The sequence below is a fragment of the Triturus cristatus genome, chromosome 7 (genome assembly GCF_964204655.1).
Source record: "Triturus cristatus chromosome 7, aTriCri1.1, whole genome shotgun sequence".
NCBI classification, from domain to species: Eukaryota; Metazoa; Chordata; class Amphibia; order Caudata; family Salamandridae; genus Triturus; species Triturus cristatus.
Window position 1 is genome coordinate 19,069,802 of NC_140590.1, and position 23,778 is coordinate 19,093,579.

Sequence of the window (23,778 nt, forward strand, 5' to 3'; positions counted from 1 at the left end):
TGAAGTGGATTCGTGCACACGTTTTCTGTGGGTATGGCCACAAAGGAGTGCTGATGCCCGTACTGTCATCAAGGATTTGCGTGTCATGTGGTACCTTTCATTCTGATCAGGGCCCTGCGTTCACCTCTAAGGCGTAGAAAGAAGCCATGAGAAATTTGGGGGTCCAAGTCAAATTTCGTCTCCCTACCGGCCTGAGGGTAATAGTGTGGTGGAGCGAATGAACCGTGACTGAAAGCAATCTTTGACAGCTAGGGTTTTAGGTACTGGCCGGAACTGGCTAGCCCATCTGTATAACGTCCAACGTGCACTTAATAATCTCCCTAGAAGATCTCTGGGTGGGCGGACCCCGTACATGATGCTCTTTGGCATACAGATGTTTGTCCCGGACCTTGATGGTCTAGACATGGCGGCGTCTGCCGCACCCTTTGACATAGATGATCACTGTGCTGTATTGCAGACTCTACAAGAAGCCAGAGACAGTCTTGCTTAGGAACACGTGCCCTCCACATCTGATGCTGCGCTTCTGATTCCGGTAGCTGGCTGGCTACCTCGAGTTGGTGATCTGGCCCGTGAGAAGGTGGAGAACAAGAAGGAGTTTGGCCCCTCTTATCGTGCACCGGTTCCAGTGCTTGGCGTGCAGGGTACAAGAACAGTCATTTTACCTCCACTTCCTGGTCGCAAGGATCACAGGTACATCTCTATTGACAATGTCAAGCTACAGCGAGTGGCCGATTCTTCTTAGTATGACTCCAGCGGTTTCTTGCCCTGCGATGCTGAGAAATTCTGTTTTGGCTCCGGCATCTACCACCATGTCTGATGTTGCCATCGAGATGCAAACAGTTGCTGTTCCTTTATTGATACCACCGGGTGGTGGCCCACCTGAAGATTCTGAGTATGCTTATCCTACAGATGTAACATTGCCAGTTTTGCAGTCAACCGCAGTTGCCCAGTCACGTTTCTCCTTTGACACTAACTCAATGACTTCAAATGCCCCTTCAAAAGTTTCTATTTTTGCGGTCTGGTTTAAAAGAAATTTTTTAATCCCCCCTTGGACTTACATTTGGCTGGTGCTCATATGTATTTTTTTGTTCATGTCCATTGGATTTGTGGTGGTCTTTTTTCAACTTGTGAATGGACACTACCTAAAAGAAAAATCTACAATTAGACTAATTGATGGAACTTTGGCCCCCCACTCCTCATCACACATCATGAAGAGGGACCAGACTTTTTTTAATATTACTGCCTGGCCCGTGTTAGATGGGATTGCATGGGATGCTGTTAAATTTCAGATTCATGGTCCAACTGTGGTTATCAATGTACCAAATGTATTTCGTGTTTCTATGGGTGATGTAGTTAAACAAAACATCCGCTCTGATGATTGGGACATTCACTGTTTTCCTATTTGAAATATTATGCCGCATTTGATGCTGAGGATTTGTATTTAGATACTGCTAATTATGGTGAACAGTTTTGCTATCAACATTATGGCAATCATTTCCTGCATAAAGCAAATACGTTTCAAAATTTTGTAAATTTTACCCAATAGGAGCATTGTCCAAAACCAATCCTAGGTAGCTCAACCACATTGATAGACAAATTCACATATTTTTCTGATTTCAGTGTTTCCAATCCTGCCTCCTTTTATTTCAAAGTGGCAGCTGAGTCTGCCTCAAAGGTTAGGCTGACACACACAAAATTATTATATTCCAAATCCTTTATGGATGATTTGTAAATCAGAGGTTATGATCTGTGGAAGGCTGCTATTGATCTTAAATCGGTTTGGGGCTCCAAACCGTGGCAGGTTCAAGGGACAAAAGCTTTGCATCGTGCCTGCCTCATACCAAACCACATGTTGTTTTTAAATTCAACAATTTTCCAAACCACCTGCCTTGGATTGGCTACATCGAAAAAACTAAGTTTTCCCTCTACTCCGGATCTGGGTGCTTATCCATATTGGGATAATCATACAGATCTGTCCCTTGATGCGTTGCAGTCATCTATCTCTGATACATCCTTCAATATTTCCGCATTAGATACGGATGGATGGTTAATATGGCAGATGAGCTCAGATTCCTGTCAACATCGTTTTCTGGATTTAAAACCTGGGTATATGCAGGTTCCTGTAGATCCTCATTTAGAATCTTCTCATTCAGTTACTACCTACTCTGTAGGGAAGTTATGCCAATCTTGGCTGCAACATTCCACCTTGGCATTTGTTAAACTACATTTATCTAAATTACACGACAAAATAGATTTGAATGATTTTGTTAAAGGTCCTGTAGGTGGCAGGTCCAAAAGATGGGTGTATGCTATTTATAACGAAGTTTGGAAGTTATCACAAATTGAAGCTGCTTCCAGATTAAGGGCTATTGATCAAGCCAATATGGAAAAAGTACTAGCTGTTATAGATAATAGCATTAACACCCTTTCTTCCAGAATTTACACTTTAGACAAAATTGTTTCTTCTGTTGTTGATATCGTGCAGGACGATGTGTCTGTTTTGTATCACGGTCAAAATCAATTGCGTTCTGTAATGCAGTTTGCATGGACATTGCAAACGTTAAAGGCTGGGAAAGTCCCATAGGACTATATGAATACTTCATCCTTGTTTCTTCCCTTTAATTTAACTGCGAAACAGCAATTTATTATGTCCATGAAAGATGCAACATACTCGTTACTGCATATTGAAAAGCTAGAACCTTTACCTTTCTCTGTGGCCGAATTGAATTCAGCTGTGTGGCTTATCCACGGGTTAATCACATTACCGTTCCCTTTGTTTAAATTCAGTTAATGCATGAAACATTATGCCTTAGGTAGATATGAACAACTGGGTACTGCCTTCCTGTATGAAGTTTGGTCACTCCCCTTTACATACAGATGTACGAGAGACGGTAAAGAGGTCTACTTAAAGGGTGAGGAATGCACCTCCACACCTGATCATTCTGTAGTATGTAGGCACATTCAATTGCATGGTGCATGCAATGTGCACACTCCTAATTTAGCTTGCGTCCTGAAAGGGATTCCAGTGCCAGCTATTACACCATCATTCACACTGCCGGCTAACGGTAGTTATTTGCTTTGAAATAATGAAGCTTGCTGTGGGATGCTAGTGGGAATCCCCTACATAGTGACTGTCTCACAGAGTGTAGTCTGCTGTAAGACTGTCCTTTTCCCACCCCCGCAGGGGCGGCTGGATGTATCCATCTGGCCTTCCATTCCAACCTTGAAAGCAGAGTTCAACAAGATGAGCAGAATAAGGGCTCTATTGTCTCAAAAAGAAGTCGCGCTGACTTCTTCCCGGGAAACATTTGTCCTTCACGTAGCAAATACGCGCACCGAGGTGCAGGCGCTTTTGAACACTGATCTCCCACTTCATTTTGGTGCTCTGATTCAAACTATCTTTAATGCCTCGTCAACAAGTGGCTTGGCACATTTTTTCAAAATTGTGGGCTCCGGCCTCACGACCTCCTTCCAAACTATTTTTGGTGTGATCCCGGCATTTTTTCATTCTATTTTTTCCAGCGTCTTTGGTGGTCTCCCGTTGATTCTGGCCCTCATAGCTGGAGTGCTGTTGTTGGTCTGCTTACTGCGCAATGGCTGCACGATTTGTGTCACACGACAGCCTGCCCCGGCTGCTACATCTCCGTGACCGGATGCTTGAATACTATGGTACATTACCACTGGCAACCTTAAGCATAGCCTATGGATTGTCCTTCCGTTTTTCCTACTTTACGTGCGTACAACCTATATTTCATTGCCTAGACTGTCCCTTCCAATGGGCTCTGGATTTGTGCTTGTCAACTCGGTATCTCCCGCCCCGGATTATGATCGACTAATGAGTCCCTTAGTGGCTCATGAGTTGGACTGTTCTGGTGTCAGGATTCTGGGCTGTGGAGCGGCACATGGAGTCCTAGGTAATTGGGACATCGGTACGGCTGCATATGACTTCCTGGCGAGAAGTTATCTTGAAGAACATGCCGGTTGTCCTCTGATGGTACTAGAGGCTCCACCTATCGAGGAACATGTATGTTCATTTCCTTTATTGAACAGGATGGCAGACAATTTTACAGAACATTCCAATGATTTTCTCTTGGAAGCGGTGGCTACCTACTGTGCATATACGTTGATGGATTAACTTGGAAGTCGTCCAACTTTCCGTTGCACAGATTTTTGTTTTTTAAATTTATGGGGTTTTTTTTCTCTCCCTTTTTACTTCCATTATTGGGGCTCTCTGAGCCTTGCCATTAATTTTTCCATTCGAAAAGTATTTTTATTTATTTTTCTCTCTTTTTCCCTTCGAACTTTCACTGCCCTTTATATGGATTCCAAATTTGTGCACTTAGTTCCGTTCTATCGAACTTGAACTCTGCGTTCCCTGATTGTATCCCTATTGGTTAGTGGTCCGATCAAGGGGGGGTGTAGTGAGGGCTGCAATTTTACATACATTGCTAAGTTAGCATAACCGCGTTAGATGTTAGAAAGCCATCTTGCCACTTTTGCTGCTTTTGCACACAACACTGCAGTTATATGTTATTATTTTAAAACTGCTTGCTCTCCTTTTCTTCACATGAGAACTGTCTGTTGTTCACATCCCTAGCCGTGAGCTCCGACCTTGGTCTGAACACTGTGTAAAGAAACAGTCTGGGTCGCTAGACAATGCATGTTTTTGAGTTCAGGTTGATCGGCCCACTATTTAGCCATAACACACACGCAGCTGCAAATACCTGAAAGTCGAGTGCTTTTAATATTGCAGGCTGCATGCATCACACACACATTCTGAAGAAGAGCTTTCCCAGGACCAGACCACACCTGATCCTGTGATGTGATTCAACTAAGCTGATCTTTACGGTATGGGGTTCCCCATTCAAGCCTAGAGACCTTTTATTAGTATAATAATATTAGTTTACTAGCGAAAGGAAGGTGGCTGTATTCTACTGTCATTTGTAATATGATCTCTCCTTTCATTTTTTATGGTATTGTAACAATGCTGATGGTTTTGATTTTAATCGGTTGCCTGCTTATGTTAGCCAAAATACTACATCTTAGGACACGAGGTTTATAAAATAAACTCTTTAAACTTTACAGTGTCTCTGTTTACTCTTGTTGTGGACTGATATGAGAATAATTACGAACAGGTATTTCTGATTCCCACCATTCCTGAGAGTACTCTAAGTCGCTTGTTCTGGGTTGTCTATACATTGGGACCGCCGTGATAATACGGATAACGAATGGGACACTGATGCTGGTCGTATAGGGGTTCTGGGTTCTGAGGTGAGTTTTTGGTACACCACAATTCACTGAGGTCCTGGTTTCCTGCGCATAGTTCTGTGCATGAGCAGAATCCCTGCAACACTGCAACCGGTTTGAACTGGACTATGCACAGGGACACCAAGTGTGCCCCCAGTGCAGGACTTCAAACCACCAAACCCGCCCAGCCCCAATACACATCTGCCTGTCTGGGGAGGTGGTCACACCTCCCTTCGACAGGAAACCTATTGTCCAGGCCTCTCCTGCAAGAGTTTCAGTCAGCAGCAGGAGGACAAACCCGTGTCTGTGGCAGAGGCATCCATTTTGTGATGCCAGGGCTCAGGAAAGTCCTACCGGGTTTGACCAGTGTGAACATGTCTCTCCCTCTACAAGGGTGGAATGATACCCTGCCGGCAGAATTGGCGGGGGGGTGGGGTAGTATTCCAAAGCATTTGACGCCAAACACGACATGTTTTGATGCACCCATGCCAAAGTTAGCATTTACAGCGAGGTTATAATGCACTTAAGAGTTTATGGTATGGCTGTATCACAGAACAGCCATAAGGAAGAATTTTCGATAGCTGCAGAGGGGCGCAGCTCACGCTTGGGCCCCATATCATACAAAACCAAGCACTCTGTCTTCAGGATTGTTAATGCCTGCCATAGGAGTGGCTTATAGGTTAATATGTGTCTGTATATATAGGTGGATATAGGTAGCCTATACCACTGTAAGGGGTGCAAGCACACCCTTACCCAGGCTGCAGTAGCAGACCTGTGGTGCCATTTTGGAGTGCTTCCCACGGGTGTCATAATACATGTTTTAGCCCCTGGTAGGCCATTGAGGTACCTATGCCCTAGGTACATAGTATACCATATACTAGGGATTTATAAGGCACTCCAGAATCCAATTAGATATGTACCTAATGTACATGCAAACCATTTAAGAGAGGAAGCAGCTAGGCTGTGGTCCTGATTAGCAGGGACACAGCCAGACTAGGGGTCGAAAAACAGTGAAACTCCAGCAAAAAGTGGGAGAACCCATGTGAAGCAGATCCTACTCTCCTACAAACTCCACATAACTAGACTGGTGGCCCAAAGACTCGCCTCCACAATCTATGAATAATCTATCCCAGAATCCTTTGTGGAGGTCTGCATCAGGCGCTGCTTGGCCAATTAACTCTATCTCACTAGACTGGTGGCCAACAGCCTCTCCACCACAATCTATGATTAATCTATCCCAGCTATCCATTGTTGAGGTCTGCATAGGTCACCACTTGGCAAAAGAACTCCATTTTACTAGACTGGTGGCGCACAGCCTCACCGCCACAATCTATGATTAATCTATCCTAGCATCTCTAGTAGAAGTCTGTATCAGGCGCCACTTGGCAAAGGAACTCTATGCCACTAGACTGGTGGTCCACAGCCTCGCCACCACAATCTATGATTAATATATCACAGCATCCCATGTGGAGGTCTGCATCAGGAGCTGCTAGCCAAATGAACTCCGTCTCACTATACTGGTGGCCCACAGCCTCACCGCCACAATCTTTGATTAATCTATCCCAGCCATGGCTTGTGGAGGTCTGCATCAGGCACTACTTGGCAAAAGAACTCCATCTTACTAGACTGGTGGCCCACAACCCTGCCACCACAATCTATGATTAATCTATCCCAGCTATCCATTGTTGAGGTCTGCATAGGGCACCACTTGGCAAAAGAACTCCATCTTACTAGACTGGTGGCCCACAGCCTCGCAACAACAATCTAAGATTAATCTATCCCAGCATTCCTTGTGGATGTCTGTATCAGGCACTGCTTGGCAAATGAACTCCGTCTCACTAAACTGGTGGCCCACAGACTCACCGCCAAAGTCCATGTTGAATTTATTCCAGCGTCCCTTGTGGAAGTCTGCATCAGACACCGCTTGGCAAATGAACTCCGTCTCACTAGACTAGTGGCCCACAGCCTCGCCGCCACAATCTATGATGAATCTATCCCAGCGATCCCTTGTCGAGGTCTGCATCAGGCACCGCTTGGCAAAGGAACTCTGTTTTACTAGACTGGTGGCCCACAGCCTTGCCGCCACCATCTATGATTAATCTATCCCAGCTATCCATTGTTGAGGTGTGCATAGGGCAGCACTTGGCAATAAAACTCCATCTTACTAGACTGGTGGCCCACAGCCTCACCGCCACAATCTATGATTAATCTATCCCAGCCATCCCTTGTCGTGGTCTGCATCAGGCACCGCTTGGCAAAGGAACTCCGTCTCACTAGACTGGTGGCCCACCGCCTCACCGCCACAATCTATGATTAATCTATCCAAGCATCCCATGTGGAGGTCTGCATCAGGCACCGCTTGGCAAAGGAACTCCGTCTCACTAGACTGGTGGCCCACAGCCTTGCCGCCACCATCTATGATTAATCTATCCCTGCATCCCTTGAGGAGGTCTGCATAGGGCACCGCCTGGCCAATGAACCTCCGTCTCACTAGGCTGGTGGTCCACAGCCTCGCCGCCACAATCTATGATGAATCTATCCCAGCGTCCCTTGGGGAGGCCTGCATCAGGCGCTGCCTGGCCACTGAACTCCGCCTCACTAGACTGGTGGCCCACAGCCTCGCTGCCACAATCCACGATTAATCTATCCCACCATCCCATGTGGAGGTCTGCATCAGGCGAAGCTTAGCCAATGAAGGGAGAGGGAATTGTGCTTTGAGTCCATACCTGGGACGGACATTTGTAAGGAGGATTGAGGTGTTGGGGTCAATGTCTTCTTGCCCTTTTAGTGTCAGATTAACGGTGGGTCCCACACATCCTGGGTCTACATTAGTTTCAAGAGCTGTCAATGTTGGCTCGAATGAAAACTATCTGGATTGTTTATATCCTTGTAAATTACGAGGTACAAATGTTTCTGAAAATGTAAAACTCCACAATGCTGCTGTTCATGTTTTATAATAGAGGTAAGTGCCATATGCTCTTTATTTCATAATTCTTATGAGACGCCTATCATTTGAACTATTGGAGCTAGACTGAAGCAAGCATTTAAAATGCAGTCGGTCTCGCCTTTGGGACCTTATAAGTATTTCGTGATGCAGCTCAGTATTGCATATTACTGTTGGTTAAAAGGTATGTTTTAGGAGTTGGCACATGAATGGCGTACTCTTAGCATATGTAACAGGGTGGAAATACATCTTTCATTGTATCACCAATGGGGTGGGGCTGTGTGGAAGGAGACCTAGCACTTAAACTCATAAGTTGGAGCCTAATGTTGGTGAAGAAGATGGATGGTTATAGGAACTTCCTGTGAGATTACCAAGGGTTGGCAATACCCTAACCTCTCTGTTATTTCTGAAAGGTGGATGTCTGTGTATGAACTGTTCACGTTTGGCAGATAAGTGGAGGCCTAGAGGCAGTTCTCTCCAGCAATATAACACCACTGCTTTAAAAAGTGAAACCTGTTTGTTTTCTTACTAGATTCTGCTATAAATGTGAATGCATATTTGGTTTTAATAATCAAAAGAAAAGCAATGGAGCATCTAAATAAACATTATCTGGATTTGTCTTTTAAGGGTTCTGTACTACCCCCCACTGCCGGTAGCAATGAGGGGGGCTGCTACAAAACAGCCAAGAGCACCTCCACCAATCCCAGCCTGGTGCCTACTTTGCACAAAAAAACCCAATGTTGCCCAGAAAGTAGCAGAGGGGACAGCATTTGTCTGCAATTTACGCATAATGTTTACACCACGCTGATAAGCAGTAAAATAAAGGTGGCTTTCTATAAATACATTTGTTGCTGAAAACCTAAAAAGAATGCTGAATGAACACAGTGGCTATATTTCTATTCACCTGGGATGAAAGTGCACCCGACGAAACATCTCGGTAGAACTATTACTGTTAATTCCAACATTATAAAGTCATGTTTTGTTAATCAAACTGAATGTATAACCCTGGTTCTGGTTCTGTAAAGGTTGGACGGAGATGCAGTTTAAGCTGCACCTCGTTTTTACTCCAGGATGAATACAAAGGACGGCATTCTCATCTGTTCTTTGTTATATCGGGTGGTTTGCCTGCTGAGTGTACAGCTGTCTCTATGTAGGAAGATGTCAGACTGCCCTTACAACAAGCACTGGCATAGCCAATCGGTCTCACCTTTAGGACCTTACAAGTGTTTAGCCATGCAACACATTATCCTGGATGATTTGCAGGGATGCGCCAGTCGTCATAAATCTGCCTCTTGGTATTTAAGTGGAAAGCCACCTACGATCAACAATTACCGATCTAATGTTTGTCAGACAGGGGCTATAGAGAGATGAGGTGCATTGTTGGCGAGTGGTAGTGACGGAATTCATAGAGAATGAGGAAATGGGGGAGCGGCGCCAAAAAAGACTGTTGCACCGCGCGCAACCAGTGCTAGGACCAGCCCTGGCTGGGAGTCTTAGCCCCCCTCCCCCCGAAGTTCGAGTCTAGTTGCGCCCCTGCATGTTGGCACTTCATAAATAGCGCCATTTCAATGATGAACGAATGTGTCAACGTGTTTTCTTCGAGAAGCACTGAAACCGAGGGGGCGACATAAGAAATCCACTGGAGTCATCCGCCGAGCGCTGCCTGGGAGGGTTTTGTAATGTTTTTTCTCAGTTTGTGGAAAACAACTTATCTCGGGTTACTGCATATTTAAATATAAAATAGATGCCTACTTCTTTTTTTTAATTATTTCTCAAGCAAATTAACTTGCAAGCTAAGATGTGAGCAAAAGTGTGCTTTTCGAGAAAGGAAAACATCAGCGATGCTGAAAAAATAAACTCCCCAGAGCACAAGTTATACTCGTCCTGGGCCTGGTATCCCTCCTCCTCCTTTCCTCAAACGTCATCCTCCCGCCACTCGAACAACCCCACCCCTTCCCTCTCCCAATACACACTCATGAGCATGCTACTCCCCGATCGCCCATTGATACCATAGGAAGGAATAGTACTGCCCAGAGAGAGGCCTTCACTTCTTAAATATACAAGCGGCAGTAAAGCAGCACATTCTTACAAGCAGCGCGTTATATCTGGTCCACCACACCCAGTAAAACCAAACCTTGTTGATTAAATAGCGCTTCAACGCCTCATCAGAGATAGAGCGTGCTATATAAGCAATTGCACTACAATGCTTTGCTCTAATTGAAGGGATTTGAAGTCCGGAGTCTCAGGGATAAGATTTCAGTAACAGGCCCCCTGGAGGAGAGGCCATTTATGCGTGACGCACACCCTGTAGTTCCAAACTGTCATGAGAGGGTCAGGTTATGCACAACACGTCAACCGGCAGCCTCCTCGATCGTACATGCCAACATTTGGGAACACCTCGGTTTGATTTCTAGGGAAGGAACTGGGGCGACACAATGTCCCTATTGGTTTACAGTGAAGTGCATGAAGCTAGAGAGTAGTCATTCTGCCAAAAATGAGAAGGTACACATTTTGCTACTTTATAGGGGACATGTACGGCTGAATAACAAAGCATGCACGTACAAATATGTCAATGGAGGGAGAAGGATGGCGGCAAGGGTTAACTTTTAGCTGTCAACGTTGGAAGGAAGTTACTTTGGAAAACAGGTAACCTGATACTGGAATGCAGCCTGCCGTCCAGCTGGCACACTGCGCGCCGCTGATGACTGTGCTCGCTTCCGAGACACATAGGCTATGGGAGGGAACATTTGAAGATAAGGCAGGACATACCCGAGCCTTTGGCCATTTGTGTGCTTTCTTTTGTGGAAGCCTTACGCAAATGACCAATCAAATGCATGGCCAGGAAAAAAAAAACATGAGGTAAAGATGTGTGAGTTGGAAGTCCTTACTATAAGCCTCGCAGAGCAGCGCATGCGCGTTGGCTTAGGCGAGACCTAATAAAAAGATCTTCCTTCGAGAGAGCCTCTTGAAGACCATGGCAGGCACATTAACAGGAGGCCTCATAGAGCACTGCCGCGTCTTCGTTTGAATCCCCAGGTGCACCATAAACCAGCTAGTTGGCAAGTATTGTTTTTAATTTCGATATTTTTTTATTACATTTACCTAGATAAACTTTACAAAAATGAATGTTTGGGAGGTGCCGTAAACAGCAGCTATTGCCAAGGAAGGCGTCTCATTCAAAGCGAGACAAAACAGTGAAATAACATATTGGTAAAACAGCAAAATATTGATAAAAAAGGATAATAACTATACAGCAATGGTAATATTTTTCTGAAGGATCTGTGGTAATGCCATCCAGAATATTCAGAAATATATTGCCATCGTTCTATAGTTGTTATCCTTGTCTTTTTTCCATCAATAATTCTCCCTCTCCGGAGCCCCCTACAGCTACAGGCGGCTGTAAATCATAAACTATTCCCAATATTTCTACAGACCTGTCAGCTGCGGCCGCAGCGTCTCCTCTCATGTTAATGATCATCTCATCACCATGATCCTGCCTAGACTTGCATGAACTCTGCGACCTCTCACCGGCCAATGAATGCAGCTGGCCGGATATTGATGAGATACCGTGACCAAATACAGCAGAGGCACAGTGCGAAGCGGTTAACTAAGGACCCATGCCCACATGCTCCGATCCACAGCAGAGTGCACAGTGATGATCACGTGAGTGAGGCCGTAGCCAGCTTGCAGCACTCAAGAGAGACTTTGAATGAGTGCAGCAGCCAGTGCGGCTGAGCCCCAGGGGGATGCGAGACACTCCTGGCTGACCTGGAATGGATTCAAAATTCAGTTCTTCATTTAACTTTGCACAGCGAGTGTGCTGCAGTCACACACTCTGTCAGGCAGAGTGCTACTACTTGCTCAGGAATTCTTGGGCGACCCTTCCTGCTTCTGTTTATGCCTCAGCGTGCAGGGGGAGGAGAGAGGAGGTGGGGGTATAGAGGCCTCGGAGCACGTATGTGTGGGCTGGGAGAGACGCGGGGGGGCACAGGTAAAAGGGAGTAAACATGCGGGCGGAGCCTTAGCTTTCCCAGAGTTGGTTGTAAGAAGCATTTAAAAAGCCAAAATTACATGTGTAGTGTGCGTTCTAGTCTCGCACGCTGCGTGATGACGCGGCGCGCGAGAAGAGAACGCGGGGCGGACGATATGCGCATGCGCGAGCCGCGTGTGGTGGATTGAGAGCGGAGCCGCGGCGCGCAAGGTTGTGTGGCCCGTCGCTCTTGTGTGTTGTGTGCTATAATTGAATAAACACACAGTATAACTCAGCACTGCCTCCTGTGCTAATTTGGGGGAGAAACCCACCATTCTACAGTGGCGACGAAGGTGGGATAGCTACAACTGCAGCCAGCAGATAGACCCTGAACCACCAGCAGAGAGCACAGGCCAGAGCAGTGGGGACCGACCGCCGAAAAAAAACAAAGGGAGCAGAACAGTCCCCAGGGAACACACGAAGAGCGTGGCAGAGGCAGCCAACACACGGTACGGACCACGTGCAGAGACCTACATATAGCGGGAAACCACGTGGGGCACGAGTGAGGCCTAGTCTCAGAGATCCTGGCGGAAGCTGCGGCAGGCAGCGACGGGGGGTCGAAGGAGACGCGACAGAAAGAACAGACACTCCAGGGAGTCCAAGAGGCCCAGGTGCAGCGCCAGGGAAGAGAGGAGAGATGAGCACCCAAGGTACCTCACTGACGGCGCTCATACCGTTCCTGCCAAGACCAGGAGAACCCCAAATGAAGTGGGAAGATTGGCGGGAATATTTTAAGAACTACCTGGCGGCTCTAGAAGATGAGAATGGAGAAGAGTTCCCCAGTGCGAGGAAGAAAAGAATACTCCTGCACAATTTGGGCCCGGAAGGCATAAGAGTCTACCAGAATCTGGTGCCGCAACTTAGACAAAACGCGGACGACGATGTATATCAGCACGCCATGGAGGACCTGGACTCCCACTACCGCCCAGCGGTGAGTGTATCGATAGACAGGTACAACTTCCAACAGAGAAGACAAGAACCAGGAGAAACCATCGACAAATATGTGGCGGCCTTGAAGAAACTGGCAGTGACATGCAAATACGGAGCCCTGCACGATGAGTTTATCAAGGACCAAATCATCATGCATACCACGAACAAAAGTGTGCAAGATAAACTGTGGGCTAACAGCGAGGCGCCATTAAAAGAAGTGATAGCGATGGTGAAGAAAGCTGAGCTGACCAAACGGTGCGCGGAGGCAGCGAAACGAGAGGTTGTCCCCAAAGTCATGGTGAACAAGGTGGAAGATGCGGACACGCAGGGGAGAAGTAAGCAACCAGCTCAGGAGAGCAGAGGACCCCCAAAGTGGAAGGGGAAGATGGTAATAACGGGGAAACAGACAAGAGACAATATTGGAGCGTGCTACAGATGCGGCAGCCCTGCCCACGCGGCCCAGGACAAGAGATGCCCGGCGTTCCGGGCGAAGTGCATGTTCTGTGGCATAATGGGCCACTATGAGAAAGTCTGCCGAAGGAAGACAAAGAGACCCGTGGTGAAATATGTGGAACAGGAGCAACGAGAAGAAGAAGACGAGCAGGAGGAAGATGTAGAGGTACTGTGTATCGAGGATCAAGTGCTGGGGATAGACGGGAGGAGAACCCGCAAACCCCAATTCGACATGAAGATAGGAGGAGTGAACATCAAAATAGTGATTGACTCGGGATCCCCGTATACCATCATCCAAGAAGCGGTATGGAAGGAGCAGTTTGAACCAACGTTGGGAACAAGGCTGGAACCCCCAGACATTCGGCCGGTATCGTATACAGGGGAACCGATACCCATGGTAGGGTACTGAAAGCTGACCTTTGAATTCCGGGGAAGACAAGCCGAGTGCAAACTGTACATAGCAGAGAAAGGCCCCTCCGTACTGGGATGGATGGACCAAGGGGATCTAGGGATCAAACTAGACCCGGGAGGCGACACACAAGTCCTCATGACAGCGCCAGGGAGCTGGCCGGTACTGGAAGCGATGAAGCATAAATTCCCAAGGGTATTCGGAGGGAAGGTGGGGAAACTGGAAAAATTTACGCACAGGATAGTGCTTAAAGAAAACTCCCGTCCTGTGTCCCACAAAGTCAGAAACATACCCTTGGCGGTGAAAGAAGCAGTGCAGAAGGAATTACACAGGCTGGAAAAGGAGGGGATAATAGAGCCGATTGACAGCGCGGAATGGCTCGCCCCCCTGGTAGTGGCGATGAAACCCAACGGGAAAGTCCGCCTCTGTGTGGACCTTCGGGAACTAAACAAGTGTCTCATAGTAGAGAAGTTCCCCTTACCGCGCATCGAGGAAATGCTAGCCAGGACCAAAGGGGTGAAGTGGTTCTCCACCATCGATTTAAAGTCTGCCTACCACCAAATAGACCTGCACCAGTCAAGCCGGAAGTTGACATCGTTCATCACACCCTTCGGGTGCTACCAATTCCGTAGAATGCCATTCGGCTTTGCCTCTGCAGCAGCGGTGTTCCAAAAGCTGATGCACCGGCTGTTTCAGGACATTGAGGGCGTCCTGTACTTTCAGGACGATATACTGGTCATGGGGGCAGATAGAAGAGACCACGATGAGAGATTGGAGAAAGTACTCAGAGTGCTAGAGGACAAGGGCCTGACAGCCGAATGGGAAAAGTGCAGACTGGGCATGACATCCGTCACCTACCTGGGGCACGAAATAGGCGGACATGGCATCACGCCCAAAAGGGCGAACGTGGAGGCGATATGTAATGCACCTGCACCCAGCAACAAAGAGGAAGTAAGGTCCTTCTTAGGGATGGCCGAATATTACAGCAAATTTGTGCCACACTTTGCAACCAAGACCCACCACCTCAGGCAACTAACGAGAGACAAAACAGCATACCAATGGACAGAAGACACACAAAAAGAATTTGAGGCGCTAAAGGAAGACATCAGTCATGCGGTGCCCCTGCAGGGATATGACCCACAGGGCCGCTCGATTCTGACGACCGATGCTAGCGAGAAAGGCCTAGGGGCCGTACTCATGCAGGAAGGGAGTGATGGACAGGTGGAGACACTCAGTTTTGTGTCCAGGACACTATCGCCCACGGAGCAGAAATACAGTGTGATTGAGAAAGAGATTCAGAAAACAGTGTGGGCCTACCGCATCACCCCCACGGGGACGGGGTACAGCCCCTTCCAAATCCTACGGGGGAGGCACCCCTTCATCAAAGACAACGTCATATGGAGGGAAAAGACTATCACAAGTCAATGGTCTCCGGCGGTGGTACAATACAACCTGGAAAAAGCCCAGAGGGTGTACACGGAACATTACAATAAGAGACGGAAGGTCAAGAATGCCACTCTGGAGAAAGGAGAGTTGGTGAGAGTTAAGCTAGCAGTACGAAGGAAGAAGGGAGACAGCAAGTACAGCCCGCCTCTACAAGTGGAGGAGGTATACAAGAGAGCCGCCTTACTCAGCGATGGAAACGTGTGGTCCCATGACCGCATGGCGAAATGTAACAAGATCATGAAATGGCCAGAGGAAGAGAATGAACAGGCAACCCAAGAGACATACACGAAAGAAAATGAAGAAAGTCCAACCCTAGGAAGGGGAGGAACAGCAGAGAAAGAGGACAGAGAGGAGCAGGGCCCCCCGGGGTTAAAGGAAACGGAAGAGCTGGCGATGGAGGACGGCCACAGCCCTGGAGGAGGGGAGAGAGGCGAACAACATCGAGGCCACAGCCCAGCTGTAAGCGAGAATCCTGGTAACCCTGGCACCCCGGTAAGGCGCACCCGTGCAGGCAGAGTGATTGTGAAGCCCAGTTGCTTCAAGGACTTTGAACTCGATGGAGGGTGTAAGCCCTAGAGACAGTGAGGACTGTATGTTATCAAAAATGTGAAAAAGGAGGGAGATATGTAGTGTGCGTTCTAGTCTCGCACGCTGCGTGATGACGCGGCGCGCAAGAAGAGAACGCGGGGCGGACGCTATGCGCATGCGCGAGCCGCGTGTGGCGGATTGAGAGCGGAGCCGCGGCGCGCAAGGTTGTGTGGCCCGGCGCTCTTGTGTGTTGTGTGCTATAATTGAATAAACACACAGTATAACTCAGCACTGCCTCCTGTGCTAATTTGGGGGAGAAACCCACCATTCTACAGCATGTTTTATTATCAGGTCGATGGCAGTCTGTGCGCTGCAGAGCGCGTTTACCCCTGCTGTCAGGTGTTTCTGTTCTGCTCTGCCTTGCGGCATCAGTGTGGTCTTTGGGAACTGTTACAAAATTCTGAGGAGAGGCATTGATGTTTCCCAGGTTTGGAGCTGCCAAGGAGCTCATACTTGGCTGCCTACAATTCTGGTGGAGGGTGTTTTCCTGTAGCAAACAAGTGCGCTACGACTCCAAACACAAGCGCTGGTGTTAAGTCTAAAAACACAAGTTAAAAAGAAAGAGTGAGCTGGGAGTATCAAATGGCCTGAAGTGAAATGACACAAGTAAGGGGGCCAGTCGCCATGGGCGTGACAAACACACCCATAGGAGGGACAAATGTCACTATTGACCAAACAAAAGGAAAGCATTTGGAACAGCACAGTGAGAAACAAATTAACAGTGGTGGGCGTGGCTAAACTACAAATACTGAAAACTGCATGCCTCGCAGAGCAGCGCATGCACGCTGACTCTACGATCTACCTAATAAGTCTAAAAACACAAGTTAAAAATAAAGAGTGCACCAGGAGTATCATGACCTGAAGTGAAATAACCCAAGTAAGCGGGCCAGTCGCCATGGGTGTGACAAACACACCCATAGGAGGGACAAATCTTGTGACTTCTTTTTAAAAATTGTAAATTGTATTGTGGATTTTTACTTACTGCATCCTTCCTACTGTCATTTCCCCTTGACACCAGCTGTGGCAGCTCTTTGCACAGCAGATCTTGGGCTGCCGAGGCTTGAGCACACACCCACCGCCATTCCCCACTGGCCCACAGGACACGCACACCGCCGCGAGGCCACGCCTCCTTTCTCCTCGCAGTTTATTTAAGACACCCTGCTTGCCAGCGCGTGGCAGAGGGAACCTTGCTCCTGAGGCGAAAAGCCGGGAGAAAAGTTTGTGACTTCTTTTTAAAAATTGTAAATTGTATTGTGGATTTTTACTTACTGCATCCTTCCTACTGGCATTTCCCCTTGACACCAGCTGTGGCAGCTCTTTGCGCAGCAGATCTTGGGCTGCCGAGGCTTGAGCACACACCCGCCGCCATTCCCCACTGGCCCACAGGACACGCACACCGCCGCGAGGCCACGGCCCTTTTTTTCCCTTGCTAATGTGCATATGTCGTACGCGCAGCGGACGAGCGCAGCGGACGCGCCGTCAGCGCACGAAGGCGCGCCTAAGGCACGCCCGTCTGCACCCGTCCGCGGCCGACTGGGGAAAGGGGCACACCACTATGCACATCTTTTAACATATACCACCGAACAACTGCGCTCCCTCAACAAAGATTGGCCTTTTAAACTTGCAACATGGACTCATGTCCAAGATCTTGGCATTGCGTCTACTAAAACTGTCTCGCTTGCCCTCCCCCCTCCCCCCACTGCTGTCCTTCTTTTGAACACGAGGTCTGCTGTCAAGCATCAGACCGAAATATTCGACCTCTTAGATTCCATTTCCCCTGATCTAATGTTTTTAACCGAAACATGGTACCGGCCTGATTCCTTACCGAATATTCTGACGGCCCTCCCCCCCCACTAGTCCATGCTCCGTGCAGATCGTCTGGAGGACAGAGCGGGTGGCGGGGTAGCCTTGATCGCTCGCAATGGACTTCATTTTCAGACACTCGATTCACCCTTGATACCAGCAGCTGACTGTCTTGTAGTACGCTCTACCTCTTCTAAGACCCCAATCACCTGTGTATTAATATATCGGCCACCCCAGCCATCCCCCGGCTTTCTCCCAGCCTTCCAGGATCTATTGGCCACCCTAGCAGTCAATAGTAGATCTGTCCTCGTTCTGGGAGATTTTAACTTCTGGCCCACTGACCCTGCCGAGGATACCATATCCAAAAACTTTACACAATTGCTCCTCAGTCTTAATTTTACTCAGCACGTTCACGATCCCACCCATATTCGGGGCCATATCCTTGACCAGATATGGACTCGAAACATTCCGATTTCTGTTCCAACCATCTCGCCCTGTCCATGGTCCGATCACTCCGTGCTCGCTTTCTCCCTAGACCTGAGCTATAAAACAACACCTTCCTTTCCCACTATCACCCGGGCCAGGAATTGGAATCGAGTCGACACTCTATCTCTGTGTAACTCCTTAACTGCCACTTGCCCGGATCTATCGGGCTTGGCTCCACATCTCCAGACCACCACTCTAGATGGCTGGCTTGCTAACGCCTGCGACCTAGTGGCCCCTCTGAAGCGAATCACCATCAACCGCACCCACAACGCCAACAAGTGGTTCAGCCCCGGCCTTAAAGCCAAGAAACTGGAGTTACGGCAGGCTGAACGGGCCTGGAGAAGAGCATATTGCCCGACCCAGAGGCTACACTACATCACCATTCTCAGTGAATATAAACAAGCTATCTTAGCAGCCAAGACAGACTACTTTTCGGGGCGCATTCTTGCCGCAGAAAGCCAGTCTTGCGCGATTTTTGCCACCGTCCACGAGCTGGCTTTATCGGACAGAACATTGCCCAAGATCCCCCCTTCCCAGGCCTTATGCGACTCGCTTAATGAATTTTTCATTGAAAAAATAGTTTGCATTAAAGCCAACATTTCCACTCCTTCGCCCACTTTCACTCACCCCCAACCTCCTGGTAACAGCCAGTCCTTCACCTCTATTCCCACACTGACCTGAGAAACTCTGCCCCCCCTACTTAGACATGTTAAGTCGGGCTCTCCAGCTGATATCTGCCCGGCACGCATCCTCCGTCAGATCTTTGCTGAGTGCCCATCCCCTGTCCTCACTCTCCTGAATGATTGTTTTATACATGGCCTTGTCCCTGCCACTTTTAAGACCGCTATAATTCTCCCTATATTAAAAAAATCCAGAGCGGACCCCGCCTCCCCGGCAAATTACCGCCCTATATCTCTTCTCCCCTATTTAGGGAAGGTAGCTGACTCCCATGTCACCCAGGCGCTCAGCTCCTTCATAGAGGGCAGTAATTTTCTTTCACCCTGTCAGGCGGGCTTTCGCCCCCGCCACTCTACTGAGAAGGTGAATATTTCGGTCATGGACCAACTCAGGGAGGGGCTTGATACCAACACCCCCCAGGCCCTTGTCCTCCTGGATCTGTCAGCAGCTTTTGACAAGGTGGACCATTCCATTCTCTTGTCCCGTGTCAGGGCGGCGGGCATAGGGGGACAGGCACTTGCCTGGATAGGCTCCTTCCTGGCTGACCGTACCCAGGCTGTCCATCTAGCCGAAGTTTCCGCTCCGCCCCGTAGTGTACAATGTGGTGTCCCTCAGGGCTCTTCTCTTTCCCCTCTCTTATTCAATCTTTACATTTTTCCCCTTATTTCTGCACTGCAACAAATGGAGGTCACAGTTTACAATTACGGCGAATACCTCCAACTTATATTTAATTTCTCCTCTCCTTCACTAGGTATCACTAGCTTCCAGTCCGTCATGCTGTTTATCCGGGACTGGATGAACGCAAACCATCTCAAACTCAACCCGGATAAGACAGAGCTGGTACTGACTGGAGGCAGTGGCAACCACAGGTCTCCCTCTTTCTGGCCTCCCTCTCTGGGCCTACCTCCCACCCCCTCTCATTCAGTCAAGACTCTTGGTATCACACTTAATCATCACTTGACTCTTCACTCCCACATAAGCGCTGTGGTTTCCTCTTGTTTTTTCTCCCTGCGCATTATTAGGAAAATCTCCCGGTTCTTTTCTCCCCCTGCACTCAAATTGATTGTAATGGCTATGGTCTTATCCAAGATCGACTACGGAAACATTATTTATAATGGTGTTCCCGCCTATGCCCTTCAACGCCTTCAACTAGTGCAGAACCAGGCAGCTCGCCTGGTACATGGGCTATCTAAATCTCACCATTCCTCTCCCCTCCTTACCGCCCTTCACTGGCTCCCTATCAAACAGCGGGCCATTTTCAAACTTGGCTGCCTTACTTTTCAAGCCAGGGCGGGTACAGCTCCCGTCTTCATCAATTCGGCCATCACCAATTACCACCCTTCTAGAGACCTTCGCTCTTCCACTAAATCTCTACTTGTCATTCCCCGTTTTAAGAAACAAAGATCGGGAGGCCTGAAATTTTCAGTCCTCGCGCCTACCCTCTGAAATACCCTCCCGCTTTCCATTCGTCTCTCCCCCTCCTATATTGACTTCCGCAAGGCCCTCAAGACCTTCTTGTTCCAGCAAGCTTTCAGCCCTTAGCTCTTAGCCTCCCGTACTCTTTTTCGCCTTAGGAATCCCTTCCAGCGCCATGAAACTGCATAGTGTACGTGCGCTTTATAAATTTGTAAAAATTCAAAATTCAAATTAAAAATTCAAATTCAAATCGCACCATTGACCAAACAAAAGAAAAGCATTTGGAAAAGCACAGTGAGGAACCAATTAACAGTGGTGGGCGTGGCCAAACTACAAATACTGAACACTGCATGCCTCGCAGAGCAGCGCATGCACGCTGACTCTACGCTCAACCTAAAAATACAAGCATTTGTATTTTTGCATTCCTTGCGTACAACAACAGACATTAAAATCCAAGGGTTTACAGGATGCAAATACTTGTTTCTTGGGCCGCCCTGCATTATGTGTCAGACGGATGAATTACTATTAAGGTAAGATTCACTTCCTTCTGCAAACATATCGCCACTTCAGCATGTTGTGTGCCCATTCCTTACAAGGGCTGTTCTTTGAGAGTTTCTTACCTATGGGGTGAGGGTCTTCAGGGAGTGAGTCAAAGGTTGGTCTCTGAGGGTTTCTTACCTACGAGAGTGAGTGTCTTCAGGGAGTGAGTCCAAAGGTTGATCTCTGATGGTTTCTTGCCTATCAGAGTGTTACAGTTTGTTGTAACAATCATGCTCAGACTCAATCAGAAGATCCTTGATGTGATACAGCTAAAGATGATAAGTGTTAACTCATGGCTTTAACAATGTGTTCAATTTATCTGTTACGATATTATTTATCTCCCATTTGATTTTGCCAATGTTTGTTTGAAAAGATGTAAGAAGCAGCACGTTTCTGTTCATGAGAGCATGGCAGCATTGTCACGTTGTTTTCATAAGCACGTTGTAAAGACAGTTGGAAAGTCACGTTCGTAACAGCTACCTTTCAACACGAGTACTTGCACGTGTGCTCTTGTTCCCTCCCGGTGAGAACCCCACCCTCCCGCAAGCTATTTAAACCCCAGACTCGCAAGGAATCATGCTTGCGCTCGTTTGTTCTTCACTTACCTGACAGCGGACTTCAAGCTCCTGCGTTCCGGATTCCAGCCCTTCGCCTCCGCATCGGTGATTCCGGTCCGGTCTCCTGTTCCTTCCCTCGCAGTCCAGGAAACCCCTTGCGATCTCTTCCGGAGTTACAACGAAAACAGTCCCTCGCTTCCAGAAGGGAAACAAAAACAGAAGAGAGATCGTTCAGTGAGTAATTGACGAACTATGCGCATTACCTCAAGTAAGTTCTTTTCATGTTACCAATTTGGCGCCTTGGAATAAAAATATAATGCAAGCTTGCACAAACAATTCCTAAGTACAAGCAGAAAAAGACTTAGCTTGTTTTCTCTTCAAAGAGCTTCAGCTTGAAACGTCATTTTCTTTGCCTAGACTCTGTGAAAGCAAGAGAAAGGATTTTTGGTAAAAGACGAAGAGACATTGAGAACATTTGCGAACTTTGCAGAAAGTGTATATACTAAGAAACAATTGTAAAAATCGACAATCTACAAAAGGTTTTTCTCAAAACAAGACTCTTAAGCAGTAATTATTGTCATTGCAGAATTATAAGTTGTATAACGAAGTTCAGGTGATGACTCAACCTGAGTTAAAGAAAGGTACGATTTTTTGAGCTGTTGTGGAAATAATAACTGTCATAACGCTGTTCATTTAGTGAGCTAATGTTCCTTTTGTTTTTTCCTGTTTGCACATAGACACAATCAAGACGAAGCAGACAGCCCATTTTTAGAAGTTTAAGCAAGAGTCGGAGTGTCTTTCTGTTTATTATTTTGTCCCATTTCCCCCTTCCCTGAAGAGTTTAATTTGGGCAGGCTGTTTATGTATTCAGTCTCGTCTGAAGGAGATTCTTGGGGGAATCGGGAATAAGCATCACATCTCTCAAGTTGACCGTCCTGCTTATCAGGTGAGTGAAGGTTTAACAGAAGCGCAAGCCTTCACTACAAATAGGTTCTCCTTGAGAGATATGGATTCAGAAAACGACACTATCGATGGCCAAGCAATGGCGCAGGCATTGACCGAAGATCTAGAAAGAAATAAATCCATATCAGACATGTTGCAGAAAATGCAACTAGAAATCGACTCATTAAAACATGAGAATACGATTTTAAGACAAGAGGTACTTCGCTATAAGCCAAGAGATTCGTTATGGGGAAATCCTGTTTCCGCGTTTGAGTCAGATTCTTTAAGTTTTGGTACTAAGTCTAAAACTTCTAAGGTATTCACGAGTTCAGATGCTCATTCTTCTCCAGTGCAAGTCACGGTAGCTGTCCCTAATGTTGTTCCTTTGGCAGCCCCAGAACGCTTCTTTGGCGATTCAGGTAAATTCGATGTGTTCCTCAGCCAATGTCAGTTGCATTTCATATGCAAACCACAACTGTTTCCTACTGACGCGACCAAAGTGGCATTTGTGCTCTCCTATCTGGGGGGTACAGCAGCAAATTGGTCTATACCTTATGTAAATAGAGATGATCCCATTTTACATAACTGGCCACAATTTAAAAATACCATGGCAAAATTGTTTGCGAAGCATACTTACGTCCAAGCCAGTGACAATGAGTTGCTGAATCTAAAGCAAGGTAAACAAGACTTGTTAACCTATGTAACTTTGTTTAACAGGCTTCTAACTGAAACCCAGTGGCCGGAGGAAAAGCGTACCTCTCTGTTTTACAGAGGTTTGCGCGATGACCTAAAGGATGCTTTGGCTCATATTGTAGACCTTCCGGAAGAATACTCAGACTTGGTAGATTTAGTTGTAAAACTAGATCATCGCTTAGGAGAAAGAAAAGGTGAAAAAGTACGATTTGAGCCAAGGTTCTCTGTGTCAAAATCTGATAAGAAGGACACTGATACGAAAGTGTCAGATGTTGAGCCTATGCAGATTGGAACAATTAAGGGACCATTATCCACAGAGGAAAAGGACAGGAGAAGAAAGTTGAACCTTTGTTTATACTGTGCCAAGTCTGGGCATTTTGCAAAAGAGTGTCCTATTAAACCAAAAGGACCAAAGAAAATCAGTTCAGTCATAACAGATTCTAGGGAGCAGGAAAACTAAATAACTCGTCAAGAAGGGGGGTCTCTTGTGCGAGTAAGAACCTTTTAATGACCTCCGATATTGCAACTAATGTAGTCCCCAGAATTCCACGACATTTTCTAATACAGGTAGTTTTGATTGTTAATACCCATGTGCGTCATTCAGTCTCAGTCTTAT